The 14,393-nt window shown below is 49.9% G+C and overlaps 1 protein-coding gene across 1 annotated transcript in view; it reads left to right on the top strand.

Moving 5' to 3' along the window:
- The window catches only part of LOC149370949 (uncharacterized), a 40,712-nt gene that overhangs the window by 22,789 nt on the left and 3,530 nt on the right, over positions 1 to 14,393 (top strand). The window lies entirely within an intron of this gene.

Below are 14,393 nucleotides of genomic sequence, written 5' to 3'. Positions count from 1 at the left end.
TCATAGGTTATCTGATGGAGCACAGCAACGGCAGAAGCGAACACGTAAACATGCGTTCTACGCGCGGCGCCGGCGCGACCCGCAGTCCCTCGGACCGCGCGCGCCGACAGATGGCGACTGGTGTCGAGAGTAGGAGCGCGCCCGCAGCTTGCGTGCGAGGGTAAAAAAATCTGGTCTATAGACCAGATTTTTTTACCCTCACACGCAGGCTGCGGACGCGCGCCTACTCTCGACGCCAGTAGCCATCTGTCGGCTCGCGCGGCCCGAGGGACTGCGGGTCGCGCCGGCGCCGCGCATAGAACGCATGTTTACGTGTTCGCTTCTGCCGTTTTGTGCTCCATCAGCTAACGTATGAGGGTGTGTGCTGTGCGTCACTACTCACATTTGCCCTCTTCTAGACAGTGCTGCGGTTATCTTGTGCGCAGTTACTCGTTAACGTGACATCCGAGGGTAGTCGACCAGGTAGTGTACAGACTGGAAACCGGCACTTCGAAGCAGATTTCTGCGCTGTCGTGTCGTTTGTTGTCGCCTTTTACGTGCGATATCATCTATGATAATATTATGCATTAGAATGTAGATCTATTGACTTGACTCAGTGGAGTAGTAACTGGATAGGCGAGCTGCAGACTGAAGGTTGTCCCGACGGAGCGCGTGTTTTCGATCACCAGTACGTGTTCAGCATCCTTGCGCTGAGCTTGCTCTTGTTCCCATTCAGAACATTTCATGCACAGGATTGTAAGCACGACCGCTACCGATTTCAGCTGCTTTTTCCGCACACATGTCAGAGGTATCTGGGGGGTAAAGGTTTATCTATAGTATCTTTCTGCTGTTGGTATCTACCTTAGCTTGGCTATGAGGGACGCCGTAGTGAAGGGCTCCGGAAATTTCGACCACCTGGGGTTCTTTAACGTGCACTGACATCGCACAGTACACGGGCCTCTAGAATTTCGCCTCCTTCGAAATTCGGCCGCCCCGGCCGGGATCGAACCCGCGTCTTTTGGGCCAGAGCAGAGAGCCGTAACCACTGAGCCACCGCAGCGGTGCGGTATCTACATTATTCATAGGAAAATATGCGCGATTTCATTACATTTTCCACACTTAGCCAAACGCCTACGCAACGCTCTCACACGCGGCGAGAGCTCCTGAATAACATAACGCGACTTCGGACCTCAGAATTAGTGAAAGCTGGATTAGCTGCTCATATCTATTCAAGCTTTTATAAATTAAGCGAAAGTACGTTTTTATGCACAAGGTTGCATAAACCATCACAAAATTTGTTTTCTGTTGGCGCTGCGACTCAGTTGAGCTCACAGCGGTAATTTGTTGATAAACTGGCGCGGCGACAAGAAAGCCGTTTGTGGAAGGGGGGGGGGGGCTTTATGTCCGGCAGGAAGGAATAAGAGTGCATGGGAATTGGAACTGCATACTAGCCGCACACCTAATTCTTGATATTGAATAAAAAGTTCTTTGCGGTGGAGCACCAAGACGGAATTCGATTAAGCACGAGCGCGTTCTAAGCGCCGGCACAATTAACCTGAATGTCAAACTAAATGTCATTAAAACGCGTCAATGTTATCGCTTTGATAACGTAAATACTTCCTGCAACACAGCCACGCAGCGGAAGTATGCTCATCAATGTTTTTTTAGCGCCCGAAGCGCGGCTATATGCAGGCGCGGCCGCGGAACTGCCGCAGCCCCGCAGTCCCCAAAGAAACGCCCGCACCGCGGCGCGCCAGTCGGTGCAAAATGGCCGCGCCCAGGAGAGGCTCAAAAATCTGGTCTATACTGCCGCTGGGGAAATGTTCCTATCCTATGCGTGGCCGAATTGCGTGGTTTGCTGATGTGATCCTCTGTAGGCTTTGTGCCATTATCTGATCATAATTTTGTGCTCCTGAATGAATGAATGAATGAAAAACTTTATTGTACAACAAGTGTTCTTTATCGAAGAGTAGGTGGAGCCCTCAGTCCAGGGCCCCAGCGGCCTTTGCAGTCTTGCAAGCCCTGTCGATCAGCTTGAGCTGCTCTTCAGGCTTCGAGCTGGACAGCGCAGCCTCCCACTGCTCCGGTGTTGGTGTGTTGTTTATCGGCACTGCCTGCATTTTCTGACAGGCCCATGTAACGTGGTAAAGCGTTGGGTGTTCACCGCATAGCGGGCATTTGTTGGCATATGTGGAAGGATAAATTTTGCTGAGTAAACTCAGATTGGGGTATGTATTAGTCTGCAGTTGTCTCCAGGCAACCGACTGCTCTCTACTAAGGTCTTTGTGGGGAGGAGGGTAGGCCCTACGGAGGGCTCGTTGGTGTTCTAAGATGGCTCCATACCGTCTAGTGACTGCGTCCAGTTCCCCTTCGGTGCGCGCCTCCCGGTTGGCGTATCCTCGGGCATTGGCGTCCGCACATTGGTTCCCTTTGACAGCCTCATGGCCTGGTGTCCACGTGATGAAGCAACTCGTAAAAGTGATCGTCCTCGCCTTGAGTATGTGAATGGCTGCAGTGGATATGCGTCCACTGCTGTATCTTCTGCACGCCTCTTGCGAGTCTGTAATGATGTGTGCATGGGGCTCGTCACTCTGCTGGGTGATGGCGAGTGCAATTGCTGCTTCCTCAGCCTCGAGGATGTTGTTGGTTTTTATCGAAGCGCAGTTGATTTCCCTGAGCTGGTGATCCACCACGCTGGCTACCGAGCCGTATCGGTGTCTGTATGTTGTTGCGTCAACGTATAATACGTCTTTTGCCCCGGCGAAGCTTCTTTCGTGGAATTCAGATCTTGCCTTTCTTCTCGCCTTATGTATATCGGGATGCATGTTTTTAGGAATCGGGCTGATCTCAATGATCCTCCTGATTTCATTTGGAACGCTCTCTGTGCTATTGATTTCTTTCAAAGCGTCCCTCATGCCGAGCAACCGCAGCGTGTTTCGGCCTGTTGCGGACAGTACCAGTCTTGTTTTCTGCGCGAGAAGGTGGGCCTCGATATGTTCTTGTACTGTGTTGTTTATGCCCAGTTTAAGGAATTTCTCCGTCGAAGTGTTGACCGGCAGTCCGAGAGCGCATTTGTATGCTTTTCTAAGAATTGCCTCTAACTGCTCCTTTTCTTGCTCGAGCGGTGTTTGGTAGGGAACGCCGTATAAGATCCTACTGACCACGAGGGCCTGTACTAGCCTACATGTGTCTTCCTCCTTCATACCTCTTCTTCTGTTGGAAATTCTTGCAATCATCCTGGTGATCTGTGCTGTGGTATTTGCTAGCTGTCTGACCGTGTGATCAATACGACGGTTGCTTTGGATCCACATGCCGAGGATCTTAACTTTCGATACTTCCGGAACCTTCGTTTCCCCTATGTAGATATCTATGGAGTTTTGCAGATCATACCCTTGTCTGTAGACTCTGAGCACCTCGGATTTTTCAGGGGAGCATGCGAGTCCACAGTGTCGGGCGTATGCGTTGACCGTGGCTGCTGCTCGCTGAAGAAGCTCTTGTTTTTCTCCTAAGGATCCCCTTGTCACCCAGATTGTGACATCATCTGCGTAGATGGCATGCCTGATTCCTTCAATTTCTTCAAGCGCCCTTGCTAAACCAATCATTGCAATATTAAAAAGCATAGGTGATAACACAGAGACTTGCGGTGTTCCTTTTTCGGGGGTGTTGAAGGTGTCAGTCCTGATGCCTCCTATTCCAATGGTAGCGGTTCGGTTAGTCAGAAAGGCTTTCACATAGTTGAATATTCTCCGCCCACAACCCAGTTTGCTAAGCCCCTCCAGCACAGCCCTATGACTGACGTTGTCGAAGGCCGCTTTAAGATCGAGAGCGAGCAAGATGTTTTCTCCATATTTTGGAACGGTAGTAAGCACCTCCTCCTTGATCTGCAGGAGAACGTCTTGTGTCGATAGGTATTTTCGAAATCCAAACATAGTGTGCGGCATGAGTTCGTTGTCCTCAAGGTGGGTCTGCAACCTGTGATGCACAACTCTCTCGTACACTTTTCCCAAGCATGATGTTAAGGAAATTGGTCTAAGATTTTCCAGGTTTGGAGTCTTTCCGGACTTCGGAATCATTACTATTTCCGCATGTCGCCAGTCGTCCGGGAGGGTCCCCTGTTCCCAGTGTTTATTGACGAATTCTGTGAATCTTTTGATTGAATTGTCATCCAAATTTCTTATCATGGCATTAGTGATGCCATCCCTCCCTGGTGTTGTGTTCTTTGTGGCGGACATCACAGCGTGTCTGACTTCTTGTATGGTAAGGGGTTCGTCCAGAGCGGGATTCGCTTTGCCCGTGTATGCCAAGCTGCTGTCGGCGTGTGTTGCATTGCCGATATAACGCTGCTTGATGTTCTGTAGTAGTTCCTCGTCAGTGCCTTGGAACTGGTGCGCTATCCTTTGGGTCGTCTTACGAGTTTCGGATTTTGTCGTGGTTGAGTCTATGAGAGCCCTTAGCAAAGCCCATGTCTTGGCCCAACCTAGAGTCCCCTGAAGTTCGTTGCACTTTTGGTTCCAGTCGCGCCTCGAGAGCTCCGTCGCATATTCTTCGGCTTGTCTGGTGACCTCAGCGATCTTACGCTTGAGCCGCCTATTATGCTTTTGCCTTTTCCACCTTTTTAGTAGGCCCCGTCTGGCGTCCCAAAGGTGTAAGAGATGTTTGTCCACCTCGGGCGTGTTGGTAGTGAGGGCGACCTTTCGGGTTAGTTTTTGCCAGTCTGTCTTGATTCTTGCGACCCAGCCTTTTATGTCGGTGATCTCAGCGTCTTCAGACTGTGCCCTCGATTTCCTATAGGCTTCCCAGTTTGTCAGTCTAGCCTGGCCATGTTGTCTCCTGATCGGGAGGGTTTCTATAAGAAGGCGCAGGATGCAGTGGTCACTGCCTAGAGTTTCGCCGTCGTTTTCCCATCTTGCGTGCCTTACCCCTCTGACAAATGATAAGTATGGGCACGAATCTCGGTTGATGCTGTTCCCCACTCGCGTGGGTTGGGTGTGGTCAGTGATGAGGGTGAGCCTTCTACGATCAGCTTCTCTGGCTAGATCCCTGCCTTTCTGGGTTTCCCGAACGTAGCCCCAGCTTCTATGCCAGGCATTAAAGTCCCCCAGAATAACGATACCGTTCTTGCCTGCTGCTTCTTCTGCTTTGCCTAGCAGGTAGCTGAAATTGGCTTTCCTCTGGCTTGGCGGGCTGTACACGTTAAGTAGGAAGGTGCTTTCTTGGCTTCTCTTTTGGGTAATGATTTCTATAAGGACGTGGTCAATGTCCGTTCCGTCGATGTCGTGTCTGATTGCGGTGACTGCTTTCGCAACCAGCGTGGCGACCTTGCTTTGCCCCTGCCCCTCGTAGACGGAGTACCCCGCGAGAGTGAGTGAGCAGCCGGTTTCCTGTAGGGCGATTATGTCTGGCGGAGAGGTGCAATTTGTGATGTGTTGTTTAAGAAGACCCTGCTTTCGGCGGATCCCACGGCAGTTCCACTGCCATATTTCGAGGGTTTCGAACTTGACCGAGCGTTTACGGTTGCTCGCCATACTGAGATGGCCTGTTATAGGGTTTTCCTCTGGATTTCATGGCTGTGAATTGTACTAGACGCTCTCTATCCTTGCGCGTCTCGTCTTGGATGTTGGAGATGAGGTTGCTAAGATTTGCCAGTGCATTGTTAACAGCAACCATGGCAGTTGTAAATTCCTGGCGCCCTATAGTTGTCGCGTGATCTTCATCTGTTTGCGGCTTAGTGTTGTTCTGCCCTGTTCTTTGGGCCTTTAGTTCGTCTATCAGATCGTTTAGTTTCTGCCTCAGCTCGGCGTTTTCTGCCCTGAGCGTCTGAATTATTTGTCTTAGCTCTTGAACTTCCGCGTTAACTTCCCCATTAGCGTTGTTGCCTATCACTGTTTTCTGTGTGTTTGTGTTTTTTGGAGCAGTGGGAGAGGTAGGGAAAAGATGCTCTTTCCAGCTCACCCTGGTTGCTTCCTCCTTTTTTGGTGTGGTCTTCTGCTGCTGCTTCTTTTTGGTTTCTGGATCCTCCCGGGTCCTGGACGCCGATCTCGACTTTGAACCTGATCTCGATGCCGATTTGGACGTGGATCTCGAACTGGAGTCCTCGCTGAACCAGCGCTTCCGGGCCCGGCCGCGTCCGCCGTTGTCTCCGCCGCCTGGTTCCTCTTTTTTTCTCGTCCTTGGTCTCGGTTTCCTGAGGCGCTCCTTGCACTCCTTTGCCCCTGTAGGATGCGCTTCCGTGCATAGCACACACCTGGGCTCGCAGGAGTGTCCGTCCTCGATCACTGGCTCGGTGCATTTAGAGCAGACGACGACGTCAGGTGTCGGGCACACGTCCGCCCTATGTCCGGCCTTTAAGCATATATAACAAACTTGCCGCGATGATCGATAGAGGTAGCAACGTATCTCGCCGCCGTAATAACAGACGTAGCGCGGAACGATCTTTCCCTCGAAGGTAATGACCGCGCTTTGGGATTTGCCAAGCATTCTTGCATAAAGTATTTTGACTCCTTGGGTACGTACCCGAAGATGTGAGAGTTGTAGGCCTGTATTTGCCGTTTCTTTTTGTGCTGATTCGTGTGTGCATTTCGTGAACCTGTTCTCTCGTTTCTTGAGCGTAATGATCTTTCGTCTGGAATCCATTTGCGTGACTGTAGTGATGGCTTGTTGGCTGGGTGTGCGCATATTCCGTCCGACGTTCTCGTTGTCTCTGTCACTGCGCGCTGCTTGCAAGCTTCTTTTTGGTGTTAGCTGTGATTCGTTCCTGGCTGCTGCTGCTTTGATTGAACTGTGATTTTATGCGAAGCATATTAACGTAGGTTTCGGGCCTTCGCGCGACGCCCGGCGGTGGCCACCATTGACCTTCAAGTAGGTCACGTGAAATGACGTCACGTAATGACGTCACACCGGCTGCAGATGGGGCCTCATATCGCCATGGAGGTAAAAAAACTAGGAGGGAGTGCGGTCAGCCTCTGCAAGCCATCCTCCTCTGACGCCGCTGCCGAGGGCCCTTTTGCGCACTGACTCATGGGAAATAGGCCCTCCTCCACAGTTACCAGACTGCCAGCCAGCTGTGCTTTTTAGTGAACGTCCGTGCTCCGAAGTAGCGCAGCGCCTGTGTTGCAGCTTTGGCGGAATGCGTACCGAGCTCGAGGTTGTCTGAAGGCTCCGCGTCTCTGTTGATTACACTCTTGAGTTTTTGGGTGCACTGTAGAAAACTGCGGGTAAACTGTTCATCAAAGGGTGCGGCCGCGACCTCGTCACTGTTCAACTGTGGTTCATAAAGAGAATGGAGAGAAATTCCTTTCGTCGTTATACACACATACGGAGCGTTTATTTCAGCGCATGCTAGCAGCGGAGAACTCGAGAGTAGGTGAAGAAACGAGCCTCTAAAAAAGGGCGCAGCGGCTTCCAGAGCGCTCACGGCGGGCGGACGTGTTGAACGAGCGCTCCGGCGCGCTGCGCAAGATTCTATTTCTCGGGCAGGCGGACTTCGGCCCGCCCATGGGCCCTCCGTTCTCCGCTATTCTCGAGGCACAAGTCGTGCCGAATACGCGCGCGCACATAGGCGGTTCCGACGTGAAATTCAGCAGGGAAGTATTTCTCTCTCTCTCGCTGTCGAGAGAGAGTGCCGGCGGCTTTACGTCTGCCCCTGCGCGGGGTCTCCCGGCCACTGCGCACAATCACTTACAAAAAGAAGTAAACTGTATGTATACATAGCCGCGCGCTCGTAGCGTCCTGTCTCGGACTAATCGCGCGCGCGGCACACTGCACTAGCGGCCGGGGTGGGGCGCCCGGCCGCGTATACCGTCGGGAAGTCAAGCCCGCCTGCTCGATGAACGCACAGAGGCTCACCACTGTTCTGTCACGGGTATAGAGGCTAGAATATCACGGGTGCGCGCAGTGCTGCGCGGCCACAGGAGCGCTTCGAGACTGTTCGGGATGATTCCCAGCGCCCTGCAGGCCGCGAGAATCTCGCGACGCGGCACTGCAGAAGCGGCACAGCGAAGGAGCATGTGCTCCAGTATCTCCACTGCGCCGCAGTCAGCGCACGCGTCGCTCGGGGATGGTGGCCGCTGCGGCGAGCGAGCAGTTTGCGCTCACCACGGAGCCATCAGTGAACGCAAGCAGATGGTCGCGCAGTTGCTCGTACAGCAAGAGAGCGAAACCGAAACCGAAATCCGGCTAAGAGCTACCACTGCCTTGTCACGTGAGGGCCTATTTCCCATGATGCTTTCCATTATATTTTTTATGACTAGGCTTCAAGATTGTGACGTCATGGTCCCTCCTAGTTTTTCTTCCTCCATGCATATCGCGCCGTCGGTCGCCTCCCGGCGGTGGCCACCATTGACCTTGAAGTAAGATCACATGATGTGACGTCACGTGATGACGTCACATTGGCTGCAGATGGGGCCTCATATCGCGCCGTCGGACGTCGCCCGGCGGAGGCCTCCACGCTTCGGTTCGGGCCGTCGCGCGCGACGCGGCGGCGGCGCCACCATCGCTGCACGACGTGATATGTGACGTCACGCCAGGGATGAGGCGGCGCGCGCCCGCCGTCGCGTCAGTCTCTGTCAGTGATGCCAACCCTAGGGATTTATCCCTAGATCTAGGGGTTTTTTCTTTGCTTTAGGGATCTAGCGTCTTTTTGTGAAATCTAGGGATTTCGAGAGGCCATTTAATTGTTACTTACGATGGACTAATGACAAGCGTATCTGATTATCTTTTGTTTCGAAAAGAAAAAAACTATGAAAAATGCTAATTACTGCTCCTTTATTTTTGGTTTTCTGCCGAGCCGAGAGAGGGCGACAGCAGTTCTGCAACTCGAAATTATCGGCTGCTGCGCGGTGAGGAAAAACGAAACCATGCGACTTTCAAACTGTGTAACGTGTGTGGCATCTCTGGCGCTACGAGTGACTGCTCCTCTGGGAAAGCCAAAGTTGAATTTTGACTTGTAGTTTCTCGATCAACGTGCTACGTTTACGCTCACCGCTTACCTTCTTCGTGCAAACGTGCTGCATGTCAGATGGCAACTTCTGGACCAGGAGACTTTGAGGAAGGTGAGCCAAGCAGAGAGAAAGCGAAAGCATACGACCAAAAATATTTGACAAATGGGAAGCTGATCCAAAGTACAGAGGGTGGCTGTCAGCCAGTAAAAAAGGGCCCTTGTATTTTTTCTGCAAAGCATGCAGATCTGATTGTAAAGGGGGAAAATCAGAAATCGACCGCCACCTTGCAAGGTCCAAACACGAGAAAAACGCTGCAAGCTTACAATCGACCCCCGCGCTGACATCCATGCCTTCAATAAGTGGGCAAAGTCAAGTGGACAAATCTGTCAAAGAGGCTGAAATCAGAATTGCCGCTTTTATCACAGAACACAATCTGCCCTTTAATGTCATGGGGCATTTAGTTGATGTTGTCAAGACGTCATGTAACGACTCGCAGATTGCAAAAAACTTAAGTTGCGGCCGGACAAAGTGCACTGCCATTATAAAGAATGTGCTTGGAGAGGACAGTCGCGAAGAGCTCTGTAAGCTTTTGCGCAAACAGAAGTTCTCTCTTCTGGTGGACGAATCTACTGACAACGCAACGGTGAAGCACCTGTCGCTCGTGGCCCGAGTAATGAACGTCGACGGCTGCATAATGGATGCGTTTCTGGACTTAGTGCCAGTCAGTGATGCGACTGCCAGCGCTCTGTACACTAGCCTGAAGGCAGTGTTTAGTGCTGCGGAAATTCCGTACGAGAAAAATTTGATTGGTTTTGCTGCCGACGGAGCGAACGTGATGATGGGCGCACACCATTCAGTCGCGTCGCTGCTACAAGGAGAAATTCCAGGCATCTTCATAATGAAGTGCGTATGCCATTCGTTCCATCTGTGCGCCTCGTACGCATGTAAAACACTGCCAAGAGGAGTTGAGGACCTGGCACGCGATGTTTTCAACTATTTTTTGTCGCCGAAGCAGACATCTGCATTCCAAGAGTTCCAGAAGCTTGCAGAGGTTAAACCGCACAAACTGTTGCACCCAAGCCAAACAAGGTGGCTGTCCCTCCAAGTTGTTGTGACGCGCTTGCTCGAGCAGATGCCGGCCCTGATTTTGTTTTTCAAGAAAGCAGCCACTGAGGAACGCCTGCTTGCTGCAGAAGCCATTTTAGAAAAACTGACTGACCCGTCAACGAAACTCTACCTCGAGTTCCTTGAGTACGTGCTGCCTTGCTTCACTAACCTAAACAAGGAAATGCAGTCGGAAGAAACCAGAATCCACTTGCTCCATGAAAAGGTTTCGGCCATGCTCAAATGCTTACTCGAATGCTACATCAAGCGAGACTACTTGGAGGCCACGCCGTTGTCCGATGTGCGATACAAAGACCCAGCAAAGTTCCTGCCATTGCACGAAATTTATCTCGGAGCAAAGCCAACTGCCGCACTAGCCGGGAACGCACACGGCTTAAACGACAACCAGGTTCACAGCTTTCGGCTGCGGTGTTTAGCGTTTTTTATTGAAGCAGTTCATCAGATCTACCTGCGGTTCCCCATGAAAAATGAACAGATGAAAAGTCTTCGAGCCCTGGACCCGAAAGTCGTCGCGGGCAAGACAGTACCATCAATCGCGTCGCTTGCTGTCTCCTTTCCGTTGATCATAAAAGAAAACGAAATGAACGAACTGGACAGAGAATGGCGACTTCTCCGTAACATGGAGCTGAGCGACCACGCTGACTTGTCTGCGAGCCAGTTCTGGCACAAAGTGTCTCAAATGGAAAAAGGAGACGGATCACAAGAGTACCCGCTGCTGTCAAGTTTTATGAAGAACCTTTCGTGCCTACCACACTCCAGCGCTGCTGTCGAACGTGTATTTTCGCAAGTCAACCTGTTGAAAACAAAACAGAGAAACAGGCTCTCAACGGACGCTTTGTGCGGCTTGCTGCACGCAAAAAGAACATTGATGGACAGCTGCTGTTATAACTTCAAGATCACTCCTTCTCATTTGAAGAGGATGAACAAAGACATGTACGATGATTAAGGGATGAAGGTTGTGTGCGCGTCTTAACTCCTTATTTGTGTGCCATATAATATCCTAGAGAATTAAGAAAGCTTTCTGTACGCATCAGCATCGACACTGGACGCGTGTTTACATTATCTCTGCATACAGTATCATTTGTGTCGTACGTGTTTTTGTGTAACTGGAGAAAGTGCTTCAGTGCTGCAGGGTTTTGAAAAAAAAAAAAAACAGTTGATCGCATTCTCCGCGTACGTGAGACCACTTCGTTTCATTCTGCTGTGCAATAACAAGAAAAAAATCATATTCTTAGTTGTGAGGAATCATTTTCAGTTTTTGTAATTACCAACCCTATATCTGTATGATTGCTGTATAACTATAACAAGATTACATTTTTGAGATATGTCAGTTTCTCGTGATGTCATTTCTTTCACGCCCTTACTACTATTTTACGATCTTTATTGCGACTATGATTAATAAAGAACTGTGCGGTGAGATAGTCATTTCTCCGTTTCTGAGCGTTCTGTGTGAGGCGAGAAGGGGACTTTAACGAATTCAAACATTTCCGTCTTTTTGTCTGCCGCTTGAAACAACGCTTAATGTTGTCTGAATGAAATAGTTTGCTGTGTTTACGGGGCTTAGCATACGATGCTAGCTGTGTGAATTTGTGATATCAACAGCATTTCTTTTTCAAATGGCTGCATTGGTTCTTTGCGCGTAAAGATAAGCCTGCTAAAGGAGCAGCTCAAAAGCCAGTGCCATGAAACAGGAGTAGCCTGCTCGAAGTTCACTTGAGATTGAGAGGGAGTCGCCAGAGTCGTTGTTTCTCTCCATCTCTCCAGTGACCCATACGTGCCTGTAAAGCCCCAGGGGCTTTAGGTGTCTGTTAAAGCTGGCGCCATCTGTGGAGCCTCTATGTAAGGTACATCTATAAAAGATAAAGAAAACGCTACAATCGCGGTTAATACGCTTTTATTTATCTCTGACTAAATGTATTACAAATGGCCGAAGGAGTGAACCGCGCTGAGACTTTGTTAAAGCTTAAATAATCACATTAACAAAGGCTAGGGATTTTTCTTCAATCTAGGGATTTTTGGGGGTTCAATTTAGGGATAAAACGTTGTCCTGAGTTGGCATCACTGGTCTCTGTGCCCGCAACCGCGCCAGCGTCTTTGCGCCGGGCGTGTATGCGGTCAAGATGCCTCCAAACGCTAAGGACATGCTTCGCATCCACTGGGCTTAACCTTGATAAGCCTCCAATTTTTATCTTAGGTTTTGCTTTCCGTTTACCGATCTTTTCCAATTTAGTCTGACATTCCTTTATTCATTACAGCCTTTTTTTTTATTTCTTCCTTGAGGTAGGATTCCTCATTGCAATCCTCCGCCTTGCACGGCTCTCTTATTGTGTCGGCCCTAGTGTCGACCGGGCGTTGACAATGTGCTTGTTATGAGAGATGGCGAATAATCGAGAACGTCTTTAGCGAGCGCTGTAGCATGGGAAGTTACGGAGCTCGCGCTGCCCTGCTACTGCGTGGCCTTTTCAGTTTAGAGACGCTTTTTGGGCACACTTCCGGCGTAGCTATTTGGCCTCTGGCGTTTTAGCGGACAGAAAAAGGTGTTCATTTGCATTAACCGTCTTTCATGTGTTTCGTGCAGCACGAAGTGCAGATTTCTTGAGTCGGGCAGTGTGTTTACATGTGTCCCCCTGGACTGCATCTGAAGCTTTTGTATCCTGCTGCTGGGTACATGTTGAGGTGCTATCAGATTACTCTGGGACTGTCAACGGAGCGAAGTACGTCGCGGCCCTGTCCGAGGTACCAAATATTTTCACGTGATTGATATCAGTGGTTTTGCATCAGACGACCAGTTTGAGCAGTTCTCTTGCCTCACTCGTGAACATGTAGCATATTCTGATCCCTCCCTTAGTGACATTGTTATTGTCACAGAGCAGGATCTTTTGCCTACTATTACGGGGTAGTAATTTTCTTGATCAGGCATAGCCTCCGAAGCTGTTTTCACAGCATACTGTGATACTTGTCGAGTTCGCACGGGCGTCAGTCCCAACGGTCTCGTAGGCGAAGAGCTCCTTCATGCTTACATCTTGCATGGTAAACGCTTGTTGGTGCTTTTTAGAAATTAAGCTCACCGAAGATGTCCGTAGGCCGAGTTAACGCCGGACAACGCTCGAGATCCTGGCGTATTTCTTTCTGCTGTAGCTTATCTTATTTTCCAGTTGACTAATTCGTCGTCATCATCCGCGAGAGGCGGCGGCGCATCCACGCGGAGTATCTGGTAGCCTTCCAACGTTGTTTGTTCTCTGTTGGGTAACATTCACTTAGATTGTGGATCTTACGCAGAGTCCTTCGTATGACGATATGGGGTTAGCGGCGCTGTGGAAGCTCGCGCTGCTTGGCTTAGCCGGTGTGGCGGGAGCTGTCGCCATTCTTACCCAACAATTCTGGGTATGAATGGCTCATTCCGAGGTGCATGAGCCATTGATTGGACTTCGTTAAGGGGAAGCCGAGGGCGTGCTTATAGATTACGGGGCGGTTCATCTCTAGTACGTTCTCGTCACATTTCCGCAAGTGGAGATAGGGTGCCGAATAGAGTATCCAGCTGGTTAGGAATGCATTGTCCAGCCTAAGGGCGTCTTTGCATCGTTTCCAGTTTCTCCACTATATTCGTATTTTTGGGTTGCGATCAGCAGTTTCTCTCAATGCCGCAGGCGGCGTGACAGTCTGTTAACGGGTTCTTGTCGAACGCGATTACCAGGCTTTTTTACATGTTGCCTAAGTGGCGTTTTACATGGTGCCTAAGTGGCGTTTCAAACAATGAACTCTGATAAATGGCGACTTCCGCATTGCTGCCATCCCAGCGAGCTTTGTTATCTCACTGAGCTTAACCCAAAATGGGCTTGTACTCTTACACGTGCTTGTTTAATGGACGCCCTCTTCGAATCAGTATAAAGTGCTATGAGCTAGCGCTATCGACGTTTCAGCGCAGGAGAGGACAAAAGGTGTTGGAATCATTTTCTTCTGTGATAATTGGTTTCATTTGTTTACCAGGAATGTTTTTTTTTTTTTTTCAATTTGTGGGTTATCTGTGTCAGAGTTCATTTCTGAGTTTGCTCTCGCTACGAATGTCACGCTGCCTGTCAACACTGGACTTCCACTTGCAGTGACGATGCTTTCCCAGATTCTATTTTGGCATCCCTGAAGCGCGAACTCATGGGAAAAGGCCTAGTTTCAAGGAAAAGCGAGAATTTCACATTCAAATTCTAGTTTTGACGGCAAGGAAATGAAATCACGATAAAACAAATGTATACTATTTGTATATATTTGCATATCTTATTATGTGCAAAACAATTATCGGGAATAATTTTTTTTTACATCTTTTGGCTCTCTCGCCTTTACAGTACCTCAGCTTAC

This window comes from Amblyomma mixtum, chromosome 1, assembly GCF_055824585.1.
Source record: "Amblyomma mixtum isolate Tamu chromosome 1, ASM5582458v1, whole genome shotgun sequence".
NCBI lineage: Eukaryota > Metazoa > Arthropoda > Arachnida > Ixodida > Ixodidae > Amblyomma > Amblyomma mixtum.
This window is presented reverse-complemented; position numbering and strand designations above follow the sequence as displayed.